The 7412-nt window shown below is 32.1% G+C and overlaps 1 protein-coding gene across 1 annotated transcript in view; it reads right to left on the minus strand.

The window, feature by feature from the left end:
• The window catches only part of LOC129747907 (uncharacterized), a 165194-nt gene extending 160832 nt beyond the window's left edge, over window positions 1-4362 (minus strand). The window contains exon 1 of the mRNA XM_055742312.1: window positions 3672-4362. The gene's annotated coding sequence lies outside the window, so the exon portion shown is untranslated. The remainder of the gene's footprint in view (window positions 1-3671) is intronic.
• Window positions 4363-7412: the final 3050 nt, after the last annotated feature.

A 7412-nucleotide genomic window follows, 5' to 3' on the forward strand; every position in this document is an offset into this window, starting at 1 on the left:
TCCTAGGTTCTCTTGGAAAACGTCCCTTTTTTTAAACATCAAAAATTTACCTAAAAAAAACAACGAAAACTACACTAAAACTATTAATTTAGTAAGGGAAAAAACTCAACTAACACATAATTCAACCTGCTGCTTCCAAACGCTTTGATTTCATCAGGAAGGGTGTTTGTTTGCGAGCCTTCGAAAAATTGATATTTCAAGATTTTGAAACTACATTTTGACTTACATTTGAAATTTTCTAAAATAAACTAAGTTTTTCCCAATTGGAAAATCAACATGTTTGTTTTAAACGTAGAAAATGGTTTTGAGATATTTTAACTTTTATTGATCAAAGCTACCCCGGTGATCAATGTTACCTCATTTTACGGTACCCTTCATACCACCGGGGGTCAAATGACCCCTAACACTTTTTCCACATACCTTTTTCGAAATCAACAAACTAAAGAAAATAACGAAAAAATACGTGCAATTTGAAAATTGAAATAGTTTGAGAAATATTTGCGAAAAAAAGAAATTATAAAAGGAGTTATAGTCATTTGAAGATTGGAAAATGTCATTTGACCTCCACCGGTACGTTTAGTGCTAGTAGTAAGAACTTTCCACAGGAGGAGGTGCTAAAGTGCATGTCCTTTCTGAAGTATATGAAGCATGCAACAGGCCGGGAATTGTTTCTATGAAGTTTGAAGGCCCTTTTCCTACTTGAAAGGAGAGCCACCATACAAATTATAGATTGAGTTAAGTAAAACTCAGATTTTTCGTAGGAAATTTCCGACAAATTTAGTGGGTACATGTTCTTTGTGAAGAGAAGAAACCTTTTTGTTAAGTAAGCTATGTGGATCAATTCATTTCAGGAGCATAATCGATTAAAAACTGTCGAATTCATACTAATTAACATTAATAAACGGATCAAAATGTACTTATATAGAAAACATTATGCGGGTTTTTTTCACAGACTGAGCATGCTTAGTGAGCTACTAGATTTCGAAAAAAGAGCGCCTATTAGAGGCCACTGCACTGTTTGCAACATGGATAATTCCACGCAAGATAGATAGATGAAAAGGTATAACATTGCGCTTAACCTCAATTGACGTTAATATTGTAATAAGTATCAGTCGCATTCTTTGAAATGATTTGTGTGGTAATTAGCAAAATTTATATTCAAAACCTTTCAATCGTCTTACTACGAGAAAGTTTTTCTTTGGAAATTTAGCAGTATTACAGCAAAATATTCGAATTCCGGGAAGCATTTTTATCAAATGTAAGTTTGAAAACATGCTTAAAAAAAGGACTTGTTTCAACTTGTAATGAATGTTACTTTATTTTAGATTCTACAAAATTGAAAAAAATAGTTATAAGAAATTTTGCAAAAAAATATTTTTTAAGTTTCATATAAAAAAATTCACATAGAACAATTTTTTTCCTTCAGCATAAGCGTTCAATGCATTGTAAATACTTTCGTGAACATGTTTATTTTTTTGCCTAATTTTAAAATCAGTAGTTTTTCTAGAAAACTAATATTATTAAAAAATTCTAAACATTTCTGTGGAATTTCTATAACTATTTTTGGTTGGTTTACTCGTTTACTGCAAGCAACGGAGTAGTATACCTAAAGAATATAGCTACCCTGAACTTCACGTGTATTATTCCGTGTTTATATTTGAAGCCATGTTAACGATGTTGCATAGATTAAGGGGTATTTCCGTCATCCCGAATAAGAATATCTTCAAAACTATTTAGAACCTGCCTGAATGCACAATGAAAGCTAAAAAAACCGAAATAATGCGTCAGCATTTAAAGAAAGTTTGATTTAGTTTGCTTTCGGTTTTCACAATGTAAGATTTTTTTTAAATTTTTTTCTTTCTCCAGGGATTTTAAGCATCAATGGCTGATTCATTTCGATCCAGATAGATTGTATGCTTGACATATAAATCTTAACTGAACTTTGGTAAGTGGCTAAGCACTATTTGATAATGATTAAACTAGATTCAACTGAACGTAAGAAATTAGCATTTTTTAGAGATACTTTGGTTGTATGTTGTATAAAGAAATTTTTCGTACTGGAGAAAAAGTCTACGATGTAATTGAACAAGAATAAGAAATCACTTTTATAAATACGATAAATGGCAAATGCCGAGTGAAGACTTCAATGACGTACCAAATGTGATCGAACATAGGTTCAAGAATACATAGTCAAATAGTGTGACGATGAAGACTGCAAACCCTCAATCATCGTCCTTGTGAATCTTCCAGAGATTGAAGGTCGATTGGTCGCCAAGGGAAGTGAAGATCCCACTTAGCATTTGTGGGATGGTTCTTGTTCATGAGAAATTAGCCCTTTAACACTTGCTGAAATTTAAATATTTCGGAAACGCGTAGATATTTTGGAACCATACACTGCGATGAAAAGTTAAGAATCATCCATACATCATACAACTTTACCTCAAATTTTGCATAAAATTTAAACGGGAATATCTCCAGGTAGGATCGATCAAATTTCAAAATCGATGTTATCACAACACAATATCCATCATAGAAACATCATATTTTTGTTTTGGAAAAAAGCCTATTTTTCTTTAACCCATGTCTATCGAATATTACCATTTCAACAATAGACGATTTCCATTATCAGAGAAAACCCCCACTTTGCATAACTTTTTCAAAACGTCCTTCCTACTTGATCAGCATCACATATAAACGTACAAACACACATGTGAGTGTATGTGTGTGTGTCAGCGGGTTTTCCCGCAATCATTTGTCATCGGTGGATTTCCTTTGGCTTGGCCATTCCGTTTTGGCTGGACTAGTTATGATGATGGACAATAAATGTCCTTCTTAACTCCCGTAACTCCCACCCACCGTTCTTTTTTTTTGGTAACCGCTAAACAAAGTGGGTGAACGGGCGGCGGCGGCGAAGAAGATGGTTTATTTCGCTCGAAGGATCTGTCATCTCCCGAATTTCCTTTCTGTTCGTTGTTGTTGTTGTTGTTGTCGTTATTGCCCTTCCATCTGTCATTCGCTATCAGTTTTCCCGAAGCGACAAAAAAGGCGATCTCACAAAAACAAAAACACTTATCAGGATGATGGAACAAAATGCTCTCGCTCGCGTTCCCACACACTCAGATTCTCACTAGTGAGAAGATGACGAGAACCGTGGCGAGAATGTGTGAGTGACAGCTTTTCCGACCCCAAAAATCTTTATCTTGCTCTTCTGCTCTCTCTCTCTCTCTCTCTCTCTCTCTCTCTCTCTCTCTCTCTCTCTCTCTCTCTCTCTCTCTCTCTTTTAGACTTTTCACTCGTACACGGTTCACGCCTTCTTTTGATTTTGCCTTTAAACCGTTTTTCACATCCCCAAAAACCATTCGAGCTGCCCATCATGGTCCTATTATGAAACTTTTTTGGGGCTGTGGTTTGTCACAAAATGAACATTTAGCTGCAATCTGAAAGTGAAAGGACACCTTTCCCTTCGTCAAAACACAAGTCTGGGGTGGAAATTTTCGATTTTCCTCACTGCATCCGTCGTTTGCGATCAAACTTTTCTCGACCGGGGCAGGGGCCACATTTCCCTTTTTTTCAGTTCCGATAGCATTCGAGCATGAAATCCCCGGATCGAAATCGCTGATCGATGATGAGATGCAGCGTAGGAAGATCGCTCCATCAATCTGGATGCTTACCCGAAGCAGGGGTGGGTAGATTTACGACTCACAACTGTAGACACCAGGACCGGAAACTATGTTACATCCGAAGCAATCCAATGGCGTTCCAATATCCACACAGAATCCGAATCTGGCCGGAAGTCAGGAGGAAAAAGCTTCAGCACAAATTTTTAATCACTGCACTCGACCGCAAACACAAAGCCTTATCAAGAGGCAAACGGATTAAAAAAAATCATCGATTGTATGTCGCACTACTCAACAACTATTCGCCAATTTCCGCTTCGGATGGCTTTTGTGTAATTTTTCGCAAGCCAGGAAAAAAGGGAGCGCCGATCGTGAAAACTCCTTCTGACGTTTTTTTCCTCTTCTTCCTGCTTCTTTTGCTCAATCAGCCCTACACGCAATCTGCTCTGCTATTGTGGGCACAAATTTTCGCGACTTGTTCCACTCACAACTGGTTCCATGGAATCATTCCTCGAGAAGCTGGCTGGCCACCGTAGGTTTTTCCCGTCGTTTTGCACTACCGAAACCGATACCTTTGGAAGGGAAAAACTGCAAGGCAAAAGTCGAGCCAGCAACCAACAACCCCAGTCAGTCAGTCAGTCTGTGAAGTTAAACCACCACACACACGCACAAAAACCTCCGGGGGCTCTAGATAGTCGCTTCGCTGCTTCGCTCTGATTCTGGCCACATACTTTCCACTAGAACTGCAATTCTTCTTCTGAGAGCCATCCGATCCGCTGAGGATGGCTGAGGGTTGCTGCTGGATGGCTTTCTCGCACACTGACAGCAGACTTACCTCTGATGGGTGAAGACAGACAGGCTGCTTTTGGGTGAGATTTTCCAACCATTCCGAACGAGAGCTTCGCAGTCGGGAAAATTCTTCTCACTGTGAGATTTTCAACCAAGAGGTGAGAAAAACAGGAACACAATTTACGATTTTATCGTTGAAATTGAAGCCAAATAGATTGTTTTTAAAACCCTTTTCAAACTTCATAAGAAAAATTCCAATGCACATGATCGAAATTGTTTTTTTTTGTCATTTATGTCAATTTTGTCATTTTTGTCATTTTTGTCATTTTTGTCATTTTTGTCGTTTTTGTCATTTTTGTCATTTTTGTCATTTTTGTCGTTTTTGTCATTTTTGTCATTTTTGTCATTTTTGTCATTTTTGTCATTTTTGTCATTTTTGTCATTTTTGTCATTTTTGTCATTTTTGTCATTTTTGTCATTTTTGTCATTTTTGTCATTTTTGTCATTTTTGTCATTTTTGTCATTTTTGTCATTTTTGTCATTTTTGTCATTTTTGTCATTTTTGTCATTTTTGTCATTTTTGTCATTTTTGTCATTTTTGTCATTTTTGTCATTTTTGTCATTTTTGTCATTTTTGTCATTTTTGTCATTTTTGTCATTTTTGTCATTTTTGTCATTTTTGTCATTTTTGTCATTTTTGTCATTTTTGTCATTTTTGTCATTTTTGTCATTTTTGTCATTTTTGTCATTTTTGTCATTTTTGTCATTTTTGTCATTTTTGTCATTTTTGTCATTTTTGTCATTTTTGTCATTTTTGTCATTTTTGTCATTTTTGTCGTTTTTGTCATTTTTGTCATTTTTGTCATTTTTGTCATTTTTGTCATTTTTGTCATTTTTGTCATTTTTGTCATTTTTGTCATTTTTGTCATTTTTGTCATTTTTGTCATTTTTGTCATTTTTGTCATTTTTGTCATTTTTGTCATTTTTGTCATTTTTGTCATTTTTGTCATTTTTGTCATTTTTGTCATTTTTGTCATTTTTGTCATTTTTGTCATTTTTGTCATTTTTGTCATTTTTGTCATTTTTGTCATTTTTGTCATTTTTGTCATTTTTGTCATTTTTGTCATTTTTGTCATTTTTGTCATTTTTGTCATTTTTGTCATTTTTGTCATTTTTGTCATTTTTGTCATTTTTGTCATTTTTGTCATTTTTGTCATTTTTGTCATTTTTGTCATTTTTGTCATTTTTGTCATTTTTGTCATTTTTGTCATTTTTGTCATTTTTGTCATTTTTGTCATTTTTGTCATTTTTGGCATTTTTGTCATTTTTGTCATTTTTGTCATTTTTGTTATTTTTGTTATTTTTGTCATTTTTGTCATTTTTGTCATTTTTGTCATTTTTGTCATTTTTGTCATTTTTGTCATTTTTGTCATTTTTGTCATTTTTGTCATTTTTGTTATTTTTGTTATTTTTGTTATTTTTGTCATTTTTGTCATTTTTGTCTTTTTTGTCATTTTTGTCATTTTTGTCATTTTTGTCATTTTTGTCATTTTTGTCATTTTTGTCATTTTTGTCATTTTTGTCATTTTTGTCATTTTTGTCATTTTTGTCATTTTTGTCATTTTTGTCTTTTTTGTCATTTTTGTCATTTTTGTCATTTTTGTCATTTTTGTCATTTTTGTCATTTTTGTCATTTTTGTCATTTTTGTCATTTTTGTCATTTTTGTCATTTTTGTCATTTTTGTCATTTTTGTCATTTTTGTCATTTTTGTCATTTTTGTCATTTTTGTCATTTTTGTCATTTTTGTCATTTTTGTCATTTTTGTCATTTTTGTCATTTTTGTCATTTTTGTCATTTTTGTCATTTTTGTCATTTTTGTCATTTTTGTCATTTTTGTCATTTTTGTCATTTTTGTCATTTTTGTCATTTTTGTCATTTTTGTCATTTTTGTCATTTTTGTCATTTTTGTCATTTTTGTCATTTTTGTCATTTTTGTCATTTTTGTCATTTTTGTCATTTTTGTCATTTTTGTCATTTTTGTCATTTTTGTCATTTTTGTCATTTTTGTCATTTTTGTCATTTTTGTCATTTTTGTCATTTTTGTCATTTTTGTCATTTTTGTCATTTTTGTCATTTTTGTCATTTTTGTCATTTTTGTCATTTTTGTCATTTTTGTCATTTTTGTCATTTTTGTCATTTTTGTCATTTTTGTCATTTTTGTCATTTTTGTCATTTTTGTCATTTTTGTCATTTTTGTCATTTTTGTCATTTTTGTCATTTTTGTCATTTTTGTCATTTTTGTCATTTTTGTCATTTTTGTCATTTTTGTCATTTTTGTCATTTTTGTCATTTTTGTCATTTTTGTCATTTTTGTCATTTTTGTCATTTTTGTCATTTTTGTCATTTTTGTCATTTTTGTCATTTTTGTCATTTTTGTCATTTTTGTCATTTTTGTCATTTTTGTCATTTTTGTCATTTTTGTCATTTTTGTCATTTTTGTCATTTTTGTCATTTTTGTCATTTTTGTCATTTTTGTCATTTTTGTCATTTTTGTCATTTTTGTCATTTTTGTCATTTTTGTCATTTTTGTCATTTTTGTCATTTTTGTCATTTTTGTCATTTTTGTCATTTTTGTCATTTTTGTCATTTTTGTCATTTTTGTCATTTTTGTCATTTTTGTCATTTTTGTCATTTTTGTCATTTTTGTCATTTTTGTCATTTTTGTCATTTTTGTCATTTTTGTCATTTTTGTCATTTTTGTCATTTTTGTCATTTTTGTCATTTTTGTCATTTTTGTCATTTTTGTCATTTTTGTCATTTTTGTCATTTTTGTCATTTTTGTCATTTTTGTCATTTTTGTCATTTTTGTCATTTTTGTCATTTTTGTCATTTTTGTCATTTTTGTCATTTTTGTCATTTTTGTCATTTTTGTCATTTTTGTCATTTTTGTCATTTTTGTCATTTTTGTCATTTTTGTCATTTTTGTCATTTTTGTCATTTTTGTC

Source organism: Uranotaenia lowii, chromosome 1 (genome assembly GCF_029784155.1).
Source record: "Uranotaenia lowii strain MFRU-FL chromosome 1, ASM2978415v1, whole genome shotgun sequence".
Classification (NCBI taxonomy): domain Eukaryota; kingdom Metazoa; phylum Arthropoda; class Insecta; order Diptera; family Culicidae; genus Uranotaenia; species Uranotaenia lowii.